This window comes from Meriones unguiculatus, chromosome X (assembly GCF_030254825.1).
Source record: "Meriones unguiculatus strain TT.TT164.6M chromosome X, Bangor_MerUng_6.1, whole genome shotgun sequence".
Lineage (NCBI taxonomy): Eukaryota > Metazoa > Chordata > Mammalia > Rodentia > Muridae > Meriones > Meriones unguiculatus.
The window spans coordinates 12,191,989-12,206,753 of NC_083369.1; positions in this window are offsets into that span (position 1 = coordinate 12,191,989).

Below are 14,765 nucleotides of genomic sequence, written 5' to 3' on the forward strand. Positions count from 1 at the left end.
CAGGGACAAGGCAAGACTTCCCATTCTCTCATTTCTTCAACATAGTTCTTGAAAGTTCTAACAAAAGCAATAAGACAACTAAAGGAAAGCAAGGAATGAATAGGAATGAAAGAAATCAAAGTATCACTATTTGCAGATGATGTGATAGTCCACTTAAGTAAACTCAAAATTCTACCAGAGAATTCCTTCAGCTGATAAACATCTTTGGCGAAGTAGTTGGATACAAAATTAACTCAAATAAATCTAAAGCCCTCCTGTATACAAAAGACAAATGGGGAAGGGGGGAGGATCCAAGATGGTGGCAACCAATGTGCACCATATCTGACTGGCAGAGGATTTGAAACTTCAAAATTGGTGAGTTGAGGGGCAACTGAAGCCAAAAAATTGACATTAAGGCTTCCTGAATGAGAGAAGACATCACATGAGCTGTGAACATTTAAATTCAGGTCACCCATGGATTTCTCTGGGATGGAGAGGGGTAAAAGTTTGAACATCTTGTCCTTCCCTTTTTTGGGTCCCCCCTTCCACCTCATAGGAGCTGGCCCACAGCGCTAGAGACTCTCTGCACAGAACTCACTACCTGGGGACTGAGACAGCAGAGGCAGGGCTCCTAGCTTCTCAGCAGCAACTGTCATCTGTACCGCCTTCTGAGTCCCAGATCCACAGTACCACACTTCTGGGTCCCTGTAATGACTCTGCAGGGCCTCCCAGCCAGTGACTGTATGGGCTACCTAATCTTTCAGTGGCTGACAGCTGGTTGTACAGCCACCAAAGCCCAGCAGACCTGCAAAACCACCCAGGGACACCAGGCACAGGGCCACCTAGGTCTGTGGACCATTGGTATGGCCCCCCAGGACTTCCCAGCAGGCACCTGGACCAGTCTCCCAGTTCCGTGGCTGCAGTTGGACTCCCTAGTTCAGCAGCTGCAGCACCACTGAGCTGACAGAGCTCATCCTCCCACATTTGATTCAGCAGGTCCAAACCTGAGACTAGAGAACAGGGGGAACCCCTGTGCTTTACGATTTGACCTGCTAGTGAGTGCTCCCTCAAGTGCCTACAGAGCCCCAGATCCAGGGTGTTTCTAAGTTAGCAGCTGGACATCAGATCCCTCCCACCCACACATCCACTTTGGGAAACAGAGGGATTCTTGGGACATTGAAGCCCCTGCTCTGTGGGTCTACCAGTGGAGTTCAGGCAAATAACTCTTGGAGCTCAGTCAGAGCTGAATTCCAGTAACTTGAAGGCCATTGAGATATTCAGGAAATTTGCAACCATACTCATCACCAGCACCTACAATCCCTTTGGTGCCTGCAAGGCACCCCTCCCTCACATAGAAGGCCTCTACATTATCTAGCACCCTGTCTCTCAAGGCACACATGCACGTAGACAAGCTTGTCAGCATTTGTCCTTCTGGGCCCGCAGACTTTCCTCCCACAGGTACAGCGGAAACACCAACACACACGCTGAAACCACTGACCTCTCTCATCTTCCTGAAGAATTCTCCAGACATCAGAGAAAGACCATACCAGTCTGAACTGCAGAATCCAGGAAAAAACAGTGAAGGTTACAGATAAAAACATGGCCAGAGGTTGGCAAAAGAACACACCCAACAAAAATCAGGACAAACATGGCTTCAACAGCAAACCCCAAAATTAATGGATACTCCAATTCTTCGAAAACACAGGAAAATGACTTTAAAGCTATGCTTATCTAGTTATTAGAGGCACATTGAGAGGAAACAAACAAATCTTTCAAAGAAACTGCCACAAAAATGGAAGCAAATAAAGAGGAAATGAACAAAGCTCTCAAAGAAACACAGGGAAATACAGCCAAACAAACAGAGGTACAAGTAGAGGCAAAATTAGTGGTATATAGAGAGGAAAGAAAATAATAGAGTCCATCATACAGAGACAGGAATCCACATTCAAACAGATGAAGGAAATGGTGTAAGGCATAAAAATATAATTTGAATCAATAAAGAAAACACAAACAGAGAAAATCCTGGAGCTGGAGAACTTAGAGAAAAGATCAGGAACCACAAAGGTAAGCATGGTCAATAGAATACAAAAGATGGAAGAGAGAATCTCTGGTGCTGAAGATACACTTGCAGAAATTGATACTTCTCTCAAAGAAAAAGTAAAATTGGAAAAGTTCCAATCACAAAATATCCAAGAAATCAAGGATGCTATGAAAAGACAAAATCTAAGAATAATAGGAATTGATGAAAAAGAAGATCCCGAGCTCCAAGGTCCAGAAAATATCTTCAAGAAAATCATAGAAGAAATTTTTTCCCAACTTAAAGAAAGAGATGTCCATATACATAAAGATGCCTACAGAACACCAAATAGACTAGACATGAAAAGAAACTCCTCATGTCACATCATAATCAAAACATTAAATCTACAAAACAAAGAAAAGATATTAAAAGCAGCAAGGGAAAAAGGCCAAGTAACATATGAAGGTAGACCTATCACAATCACACTAGACTTCTCAACAGAAATTATGAAGGCCAGAAGGGCCTGGGGAGATGTCATGCAGACTTTAAGGGACCATAGATGCCAACCCAGACTACTATACCCTGGAAAGCTTTCATTCAACATAGATGGATAAAATATTCCATGACAAAACTAAATTTAAGTAATATCTACACAGCAAACCAGTCCTACAGAAGATACTAGAAGGAAAACTCCAATCCAACAAAAACAGCTACACCCAGGAAAACATAGAGTACAGATAATTTCCCAACAAAATTTAAAGGAAAACAAGCAATGAATCACAGTAAGACCACTAACTCCACAATAAAGGGAAGTAACGTTCATAGGTCACTATTATCTATCAACATCAATGGACTCAACTCTCAAAAAGAAGACACAGAGTAACAGAATGGTTGCAGAAACATGATCCAACATTCTGCTCCATCCAAGAAACACACCTCTGCAACAAACATAAACACTACCTCAGAGTAAAGGGCTGGTGAAGATTCTTTCCCAATCTGTAGGCATTTGTTTTGTTTTGATGACAGTGTCCTTTGCTTTATAGAAGCTTTTCGGTTTCATGAGGTACCATTCATTGATTGTTGCTCTTAGAGCCTGTGCTGTTAGTGTTCTGTTCAGGAAGTTGTCTCCTGTACCAATGAGTTCTAGGGTATTCCCCACTTTTTCTTCTAACCGATTTAATATGTCTGGTTTTATGTTGAGGTCTTTGATCCACTTGGATTTTAGTTTTGTGCAGGGAGATAAATATGGATCTATTTGCATTTTTCTACATGCAGACATCCAGTTAGACCAGCACCATTTGTTGAAGACGCTATCCTTTTTCCATTGTATGGTTTTGGCATCTTTGTCAAAAATCAGGTGTCCATAAGTGTGTGGGTTTATTTCAGGGTCCTCTGTTCGGTTCCATTGATCCACCAGTCAGTTTCTATGCTGTCGTTTTGCTCTGACGACAGTGTGCTTTGCTTTACCAAAGCCTTTCACTTTCTTTTCTCTTTCTTTCTTTCTTTCTTTCTTTCTTTCTTTCTTTCTTTCTTTCTTTCTTTTTTTTTTACATTTGCAGACATGATTGTTCACTCTAATTATATTCAAGGTTCATGCTGTATAACTCATATTATCAAATACAAAAGATAAATGTTCCCAAGGTTTTAAAACTTATCTTATCAGCTAGTTACTCCAAAGTTATCTCTTTTTTTACAAAATTCTTTATTAATTACACTTTATTCACTTTGTATCCCCCCTGTGGTTCTCTCCCAATCCCTCCCTCCTTCCCCCTCTGCACTCATGCCCCTCCCCAAGTCCACTGATAGGGGAGATCTTATTTTCCTTCTTTCTGATCCCAGTCAATTAGGTCTCATCAAGAGTGGCTGCATTGTTTTCTTCTGTGGCCTGGTAATGCTGCTTCCCCCTCAGGGGGAGGTGATTAAAGAGCAGGCCAATCAGTTCATGTCAGAGGCAGTCCCTCTTCCCATTACTATGGAACCCACTTGGATACTGAATTGCCATGGGCTACATCTGTGCAGGGGCTCTAGGTTATCTCCATGCATGCTACTTGGTTGGAATATCAGTCTCAGGAAAGACCCTTGTTCTCAGATTTTTTTGGTTCTGTTGCTCTCCTTGTGGAGTTCCTGTCCTCTCCAGATCTTTCTGTTTCCCACTTCTTTCATATGATTCCCTGCACTCTGCCCAAAGTTGGCCCTAAGTTTCAGGATCTGCTTTGATAGTCTGCAGGGCAGAGCCTTTCAGAGGTCCTCTGTGGCAGGCTCCTGACTTGTTCCCTCTTTTCACCTTCTTCTGATGTCCATCCTCCTTGCCTTTCTGGATAGGATTGAGCATTTTAGCAAGAGTCCTCCTTCTTGATTAGTTTCTTTAGGTGTACAGATTTTAGTAGGTTTATCCTATATTATATGCCTATATGAGTAAGTATATACCGTGTGTGTCTTTCTGTTTCTGGGATAGCTCACTCAGGATGATCTTTTCCAGATCCCAACATTTATCTGCAAATTTCATGATTTTCTTGTTTTTAATTGCTGAGTAATATTCCATTGTATAAATGTACCACAATTTCTGGATCTATTCCTCTGTTGTGGGACATCTTGGTTGTTTCCAGGTTCTGGCTAGTGCAAATAAAGCTGCTAAAAACATGGTTGAGCCAATGTCCTAATTGTGTACTTGAGCCTCTTTTGGATATATGCTTAGGAGTGATATAGCTGGATCTTGAGGAAGTGTTATTCCTAGTTGTCTGAGAAAGCGCCAGATTGATTTCCAGTGTGGTTATACAAGTTTGCATTCCCACCAGCAGTGAAGGAGGGTTCCCCTTGCTCTGCAACCTCTCCAACATGTGTTGTCACTTGAGTTTTTTCTCTGTTTTATTTTATTTTATTTTTTTGTTTTATATTAATATTTTTTATTTTTAAATAATTTTATACATTTACTTGTATCCCAGCTGTAGCCCACTCCTTCTTTCCCTCCCAAATCCTCTCCTCCATCCCTCATCTCCTCCCTGCCCCCTTCTGAGTCCACTGAGAGGAGGTGTTCTCCTCTCCTCCTGTCTGGCTCTAGCTTATCAGGTATCTTCAGGATGGTTGCATTGTCCTTATCTGTGGCCTAGCAAGGCTGCTCCTCCCTCATCGGGGAGGGGAAGCTCATGAGTTCATGTCAGAAACAGTTCCTGTCCCCCTTACTAGGGAACACACTTGGATACTGAGCTACCATGGGCTACGTCTGAGCAGGGGTTGTAGGTTATATCCATGCATGGTCCTTGGTTGGATAAACAGTCTCATAGAAGACCCCTGTGCTCAGACGTATTTGGACCTTGTGGGGCTCCCTGTCCCCTCTAGGATATACTAATTCCTCCTTCCTTCATATGACTTCCTACACTCTGCCAAAAGCTTGATTATGGGTCTCAGCCTCTGCTTTGATACACTGCTAGATAGAGTCTTTCAGGTGCCTTCTGTGGTAGGCTACTGTCCTGTTACTTGTTTTCTCCAATTTCCAATGTCCATCCATTTTGTCTTTCTAGATGGACCTCTTTCTTGTTTATCTTCTTTAGGTGTACATATATTAGTATGTTTATCCTATTTTATAGGTCTATATAAGTGAGTATATACCATGTGTGTCTTTCTGTTTTGGGGATACCTCATTCAGGATGATTTCTTCTAGATCCCACCATTTGCATGTAAAATTCATGATTTCCTTCTTTTTAATTGCTGTGTAGTATTCCATTGTGTAAAAGTATCACAATTTCTGTATCTATTCCTCCATTGATGGACATCTGGGTTTTTTCCAGGTTCTGGCTATTACGAATACAGCTGCTATAAACATGGTTGAGCAAATGTCCTTGTTGTGTACTTGACCATCTTTTGGATATATGCTTAGGAGTGGTATAGATGGATCTTAAGGTAGTGCTATTCCTAATTGTCTGACAAATCTCTAGATTGATTTCCATAGTGGTTGTACCAGTTGACATTCCCACCAGCAATGGAAGAGGGGTCCCCTTTCTCTCCAGCCTCTCCAGCATGTGTTATCTTTTGAGTTTTTGATCTTAGCAATTTTGATGGGTGTAAGGTGAAATATCAGGGTCATTTTGCTTTGCATCTCTCTGATGGCTAGGGATGTTGAACATCTCCTCATGTTTTTCTCTGCCATTCGATATTCCTCTATTGAGAATTCTCTGTTTAGCTGTACTGCATTTTTTAAAATTTTTATTTTATTTTTAATTATACTTTATTTACTTTGTATCTCCCCTCTAGTTCCCTCCCTACTTCCCTCTCAATCCCTTCCTTCCTCCCTCTTTTCCACGTATGTCCTTCCCCAAGTTCACTGATAGGGGAGGGTTTCTTCTTCTTCCTTCTCATCCTAGTCAATAAGGTCTCATCAGGAGTGGCTGCATTGTCTTCCTCTGTGGCCTGGTAAGGCTGCTCCTCCCTCAAGGGGAGGTGATCAAAGAGCAGGCCAATCAGTTCATGTCAGAGACAGTCCCTGTTCCTATTACTATGGAATTCACTTGGACACTGAATCGCCATGGGCTACATCTGTTGCAGGGGTTCTAGGTTATCTCCATGCATGCTACTTGGTTGGAATATCAGTCTCAGGAAAGACCCCTGTTCTCAGATTTTTTGGTTTTGTTGCGCTTCTTGTGGAGTTCCTGTCCTCTTCAGATTTTGCTGTTTCCCATTTCTTTCATAAGATTCCCTGTATTCTGCCCAAAGTTTGGCCATAAGTCTCAACATCTGCTTTGATAGTTTGCAGGGTAGAGCCTTTCAGAGGTTTTTGTGGGAGGCTCCTAACTTGTTTCCCGTTTTCTTCTTCGGATGTCCATCCTCTTTGCCTTTCAGAATGGGGATTGAGCATTTTAGCCAGAGTCCTCCCTCTAAATGGGTTTCTTTAGGTGTACAGATTTTAGTAGGCTTATCCTATATGAGTGAGTATATACCTTGTGTGTCTTTCTGTTTCTGGGACAGCTCACTCAGGATGATAGTTCTTGGCAAAGCAAGTCATAGATGTTTCCATTTCTTTGAGGTCATCCACATGAGGTTGATTTTACTTCTTTGGTGAGGTCATAGTTCTTTTGTTCTTTATGTTCTTTGAAGCTTTGAGTTCTCTTTTGTTTGTTTTGGAAGGTTTTTTTTTGAGATAAGGTTTCTTTATATATCCCTACCTATCCTGAAACTTGCTCTGTAGACTAGGGTGGCCTATAACTCAATCTGCCTTCCCCAGCTTCCTCAATACTTTGATTAAAGGTATGTGCCACCACTGCCAGCCAAACCTTATTATCTTGAAACTTTACATAAATCATTTTTGTTCTGAATGGCATCCGATAGGGAAAGATATTTACCATTGAGCCTGGCTAGATATTACCTGGGCCTTTCAGTGCTTTTCTAATTTTTTGTTTTGTTTTGTTTTTGTCTTTTCTGCCCCACTCTTGACACTTCCTCATAAACAGGAGAAGCCTTTCAAGTCAATACTTTTTACTCTGTCCCTCAGAACAGCAGTCCTTGTGTTGAAAGACTTCCATTTATTTTTCCTAGAACATTGCCCTGAAATGTTTATGGTATATGCTTCCTGTCAGTACAGCTCAGGTTAGCTGCCACAGAACTCTTGCCCTTAATGTGTTTAGTCCATCCATGCATAAGGATACACAGAGGGTGATATCTCTTAGTAGAGTTTATGAGCTTATTAGTAGGATACAGTTGTTTTCTTCAGTATATGATCTCTCAAATACTATTTTTTTTTTTGCCAGCATGTTAGTCCCTCTCAGTTGGACATGTGTTACAATACACATGTTGTTGCAAAAATACTGTTTCTGTGAGAGAATGAAAATGGAAACTCTTGTAACCTTGCTGATGCCATTCTATTTTGCACATTATATTAATAAGCTACTTCTGCCTATTTTGCTACCCTGCATGCAGACTTCTTATCCTTGCTTCTAATTATCTACTCTTGGGAACTAATTGCTGTTTTCTTATACACTTCTCTTACTTTTTCAAGAATGTAATCATCATAATTATTGTAATATCTAATACTTTTAATTAATTTTTATGAACCACATACTATGGTAAGAACTTTATTCTTCACAGGTGAAAACTTTGAGATTCACAGAGCTTCACTAATTTGCACCAAATCTTACTGGTAATAAATGGTTGGTATTAACTTAAAGAATATTTACATTGTGAAATGCCCCGGTAACAGAATTTCAGTGCTCTGTATTTAGGTCTTGTCATTTTCCTTTCCATCAGAGTCATTAAATAAGCCTAAAGAGTTTCAATGGAAAAGCAATTTGAAATTTACTTAACTTCACAAAGAGATATTAATAACGTTACATAGCTGTTGAACAGATGAAGTATGACCTGAACTCTTTTCTCTGATGACTTTGAGCTATATATTTCCTGTCAATCCATTAATGAATAGTGCGTAATTTGTCAACAGAGTCCCTGCTTTGGAGTCACCACAAATTTTTTCAATTTTCTTTCTTGGGGTCTATTTTGTTTGTTTGTTTGTTTGTTTGTTTTGAGACACTATTTTTCTGTGTAATAGCCCTGGTTGTCCTGGACTCTTTGTAGACCAGCCTGGCCTCGAACTAATGAAGATCTGCCTGCCTTTGATCCCAAGGGCTGGGAGTAAAGGTTTGTGTCACCATGCCCAAATTTTGTGGTCTTTTTTTTCTGTATAATTTCGTATGTCATGGGTCAACAAAGTTAATTTTTACACCTTTACTTTGTTTAGAGCTAGGAAAGAAAAATATGTCTGTGTGATCAATAACATTTTATCAGTGGTTAACCCTAATATTTATAGTATTATAACATATATTAAGAGTTCATATATGAAAGCAATTGATTAAGAGGAAATGATTCTTTGACTCATTTTGTAATCACTGAATGGAATGATTTGTTTTGTTTTCCATTTGGATGAATTCAGTTCATTATGGAGGAGAAGGCATGACAGTAGGAGTGTTAGGCATCTTGTCGCATTGTATTCAGGGAATACAATCAGGGAAGCAATCAGGGAGCTCGGAATCTCTTTCTCCTTTTTTCAGGCAAGGACCCCAGCTCAGAGAATGGAGAGTCGTCCTACTTCAGTTAAACCTCTCTGGAAACACCTTCACAAACACTTGATAAATGGGACTTCATAAAAACCAAAAACAACTTCTGTAAAGAAAACAATAAATTGAGTGAAGAAGAAAATCACAATGGAAAGATAATCTTTGCTAGCCTTATACCTGTAAGATGGTTAATATTCACAATATACAACAAACTGAAAACCAAATAAATCAAGAAAATAAATGAATCAATTTAAAATGAATCCTGGTTCTGTCCAATATATCTTGATTATATCTACCTGCAACTTCTAATCCAATTCATCCCAGGATCCCCATCTCATCTCACTTCCAATTTCATGTCATTCTTTTATGAATTATTTCATTTATTTGATTTTTTTTATTTAGTCAAACCAACTGAATTTAATTAATTCAGGCTCTGTGTGAATAAGCACATGATGACATCATAAGTTGCTAGGCAACTCAGAAGCAGGTTTTGTTCCAAAATCCTAACAATCATTCTATTTAGTCCCTAATTATTTAGATATGTATGTCTTTAATCTGACCTTTGTTATTTAGTTAATGGAAGAGAAAGCTGAGAAAGTATTAATGTCATTTTTATCATTCTATCTTTTAATAGTCTCAGAGAATACATTTCAAGACTTAATTTAACAAGTTTTCACTTGAATGATAACTTTGGAAATAGGAAAATTTATCATTAGAAAAAGAGGCATCTGAATTTCTGTAATGAAAATTAATCTACAGAAAATATACTTAGCATTTATAATGATAACTACAAAATAAAGTCAATGTGATGAAGACAGATGTTATTTGTTTATTTTCTGGAATCTGAGTTACTATGTTCAATAGAAACATTAGTGCCGAGATGCATATTTTCCATGTCTGACTAGCCTGTATAGAGATGGTATCAACTCCTGAGAAATATGAATTATAATAAAAAAAAACTTAAAATGAACCTGCTGAAAAACCACCAAAAACTATGAAAAACATGAAATTCAAGTTTGAGTATTTAGGTTACAGACTTTCAAACTTAAGATTCCAAAATATCTCTACCATTTTCAGCATCTTCCCATCAAAATACCAACTCAATTATTTATAGACCTTGAAAAAAAGATTCTCAGCTTCATATGGAGAAATAAAAAGCCCAGAATCTCCAAAACAATCCTGTACAACAACTGATCATCTGGAGGTATCTCCATTCCTGATTTCAAGTTGTACTGCAGAGCAATAGTAATAAAAACTGCATGGTATTGGTATAGAAACAGAATGGTGGACCAATGGAATCTAATAGAAGACCCAGAAATAAACCCACACACTTATGGATACTTGATTTTTGACATATGTGCCAAAACCATTCAATGGAAAAAAGACAGCATCTTCAACAAATGGTGCTGGTCCAACTGGATGTCCACATGCAGAAAAATGAAAATAGATCTATATTTATCACCCTGCACAAAACTAAAGTCCAAGTGGATCAAAGACCTCAGCATAAAACCAGATACTCTAAATCTGTTAGAAGAAAAAATGGGGAACAGCCTAGAACTCATTGGCACAGGAGACAACTTCCTTAACAGAACACAAACAACACAGGCTCTAAGAGCAACAATCAATAAATGGGACCTCATGAAACTGAAAAGCTTCTGTAAAGCAAAGGACACCGTCATCAAAACAAAACGACTGCCTACAGATTGGGAAAGAATCTTCACTAACCCTTTATCTGACAGAGGACTAATATCCAGTATATACAAAGAACTAAAGAAGCTGAAAAGCAGCAAACCAAGTAATCCACTTAAAAAATGCAGAACAGAGCTAAACAGAGAATTCTTGATAGAGGAATATCGAATGGCAGAGAAACACTTAAAGAAATGCTCAGCAAATCAAAACAATTCTGAGATATCACCTTACACCCATCAGAATGGCCAAGATGAAAAACTCAAGTGACAACACATGCTGGAGACGATGTGGAGAAAGGAGATCCCTCCTCTACTGCTGGTGGGAATGTAAACTGGTACAACCACTCTGGAAATCTATCTGGCGCTTTCTAAGACAATTAGGAATAGTGCTTCCTCAAGACCCAGCTATACCACTGCTAGGTATATACCCAAAGTTTGCTCAAGTACACAAAAGGGATACTTGCTCAACCATGTTTATAGCAGCTTTATTTGTAATAGCCAGAACCTGGAAACAATCCAGATGCCCATCAACGGAGGAATGGGTACAGAAATTGTGGTATTTTTACACAATGGAATACTACTCAGCAATCAAAAAGGAGGAAATCATGAAATTTGCAGGCAAATGGTGGGATCTAGAAAAGATCATTCTGAGTGAAATATCTCAGAAGGAGAAAGCCAAACATGGTATATACTCACTTATATAGACCTATAAGATATGATAAACATAATGAAATCTATATACCTAAAAAAGATAATCAAGAGAGTGGACATGGGGTAAGATGATCAATCCTTGTTTAGAAAGACAGATGGGATGTGCATTGAATGTATGACAGGAGTCTACTGAGCGCATCTGAAAGACTCTAACTAGCAGTGTTTTCAAAGCAAAGACTCATGACCAAACCTTTGGCAGAGTACAGGGAATCATAAGAGAGAAGGGGAGTTAGTCTGATGGGGAAAGGATAGGAGCTCCACAAGGACAAAATGTATCTGGGCACAAGGTCTTTTCTGAGACTGACATTCAACCAAGGACCATGTATGGATATAACCTAGAACCTCAGCTCAGATGTAGCCTGTGGTAGCTCAGTAACCAATTGGTTTCCCAAAGTGAGGGGAACAAGGACTATGTCTAACAGGAACTCAATGACTGGCTCTTTGGCCTCCCCACTCCCCAAGGGAGGAGCAGTCCTGTTAGGCCACAGAGGAGGGCTTTTCAGCCAGTCCTGAAGATACCTGATAAAACAGGATCAGATGAATGGGGAGGAGGTCCCCCCTATCAGTGGACTTGGAAAGGGGCACGGTGGAGATGAGGGAGGGAGGGAATGAGGGATCGGGACACAGCTGGGATACAGAGTTAATAAAATGTAACTGATAAGAAAAAAATAAAATTAAAAAAAATATTCTGGATATATGCCCAGGAGTGATATAGCTGGATCTTCAGGTAGCACTATTCCCAATTTTCTGAGAAAGCGCCAGTTTGATTTCTAATGTGGTTCTACAAGTTTACATTCCCACCAGCAGTGGAGGAGGGTTCCCCTTTCTCTACAACTTCTCCAGCATATGTTGTCCCTTGAGTTTTTGATCTTAGCCATTCTTATGGGTGGAAGGTGAAATATCAGGGTCGTTTTGATTTACATTTCCAGGATGACTAGGGACGTCAAACATTTCTTTAAGTATTTCTCTGCCATTCTATATTCCTCTATCGAGAATTCTCTGTTTTGCTCTGTTCCCAGATTTTTAATAGGCTTACTTGATTTGTTGCTTTTTAACTTCTTGAATTCTTTATATATTATGGATATTAGCCCTCTGCTAGATATAGGGTTGGTGAAAATCCTTTCCTAATCTGTAGCCTGTCGTTTTGTTCTCATGACAGTGTCCTTTGCTTTACAGAAGCTTTTTAGTTTCATGAAGTTCCATGTATTGATTGTTAATATTAGAGCCTGTGTTGTTTGTGTTCTGTTCAGGAAGTTGTCTCATATGCCAATGAGTTCTAGGCTTTTCTACTTTTTTTTCTTCTAACAGGTTTAGTGTGTCTGGCTTTATGTTGAGGTCTTTGATCCACTTGGACTTTAGTTTTGTGGAGGGTGATAAGTATGGATCTATTTGCATTTTTCTACATGTAGACATCCAGTTATACCAGCACCATTTGTTGGAAATACTATTATTTTTCCCTTGTATGACTTTGGCTTCTTTGTCAAAAATCAGTTATCTGTAGGTGTGTGGGTTTATTTCATGGTCTTTTATTTGATTCTGTTGATCCACCATTCTGTTTCTAGGCCAGCACCATGCAGTTTTTATTACTGTTCCTCTATATTGCAGCTTCATATCAGGTATGGAGATACCTCCAGAAGATCTCTTATTGGACTGGATTGTTTTAGATACTCTGGGTTTTATTTTTCAGTATGAAATTGAGAATTGTTCTTTCAAGGTCTGTAAAGAATTGTGTTGGTCACCTTATTCATAACAGCCCGAATCTAGATACAACCTAGAAGTCCCTCAACTGAAGAATGGATACAGAACTTGTGGTACATTTACACAATGGAATACTACTCAGCAATTAAAAACAATGAAATCATGAAATTTGCAGGCAAATGGATGGAACTAGAAAATATCATCCAGAGTGAGGTATCCCAGAGGCAGAAAGACACACATAGTATACACTCACTTAAGTGGATAGTAGCCATATAATATAGGATAAACTTACCAAAAACCTATTGTCTTAAAGAAGCAAAACAAGACGGAGGACCCTAGGGAAGATGATCAACCCTCATTCAGAAAGGCAATCAGGATAGACTTTGGAAGTGGGAGAAGGAATAGGAGCCTTCCAAAGAGGGCCTCTGGAAGACTCTATCCATCAGGGTATCAAAGCAGATGCTGAGACTCATAGCCAAACTGGACAGAGTGAAGGAAATCTTATGAAAGAAGAGAGATAGAAAGACCTGGAGGAGACAGGAACTTCACAAGGAGAGCAACAGAGCCAAAAAAAAAAAATCTAGGCTCAGACGATCCTGCAGAGACTGATAAATAAAATAAGGACCATGTATGGAGAGGACATAGAACAACTGCTCAGATGTAGCCCCTTGGCACCTCAGTCTCCACATGGGTTCCCTAGTAAGGGGAGCAGGGTCAGTCTCTGACATGAACTCAGTGGCTGGCTCTCTGATCATCTCCCCCTTGGCAAGGTGGCCTAACTAGGCCACAGAAAAAGAGCATCCAGACAGTCCCGATGAGACCTGATAGACTAGCTTCAGATAGTAGAAAAGGAGGACCTCTCCTATCGGTGGACTAGGGGAGGGACATAGGGGTAGAAGAGGGAAGGAGGGAGGGTCTGGAAGGAGATGAGTGAGTGGGCTACAGCTGGCACCCAAAGTAAATAAATAATAATGATAAATGAAAAAAAAATTAGCTCTGTTCTGTTCATCCTGGATTCAGCCAAGATCCTGGTTAGTTAAATTAATTCCAATAGTCTGGCTCACAATTCTAGATCTGCAATTAGTACTATGAAACATTCAGACAAAGAAAAGCCAAAATGTAACTACAGATTGAATGTTTAGTCCTAAGGAGTAACCTAGAGTACCTATATACAAGGAATTACGGAAAATAGCTAGAGAGGAGAGAAAGATCAAATGAGGCACAAACTTGGCAGAATTAGAACAACGAATGACTGCATAATGAAGTTTGAAATAAAACTAAGGTGTATTGAAAACAGAAACAAATACTAGGGACAGACCTTGAGCTACTCCAAACTAAAAGGCTGTAGTTTGGTAGCCAAATATGATCAAAAGGGAATTTTTTTCTTTTATCTTCTAAAATACTTTAAAGGGGTTCTACACTGGTAATAAACTGCAACATTTTTTTCTGAGTTCTGTTTCCACACACACTGAAGCTTTTGGTTTATCTACTTCAATGCCCTCAAGTTTTTAAAAATCCTGTTCTCAGTTTCTTTAAAACAAACAAACAAACAACTTTAATCTTTATGTGTGATTGCCAGATAAACTGCAAGACTTTCATTTTGATTTGCATGTCATTCAAGTAATGCACTATTTA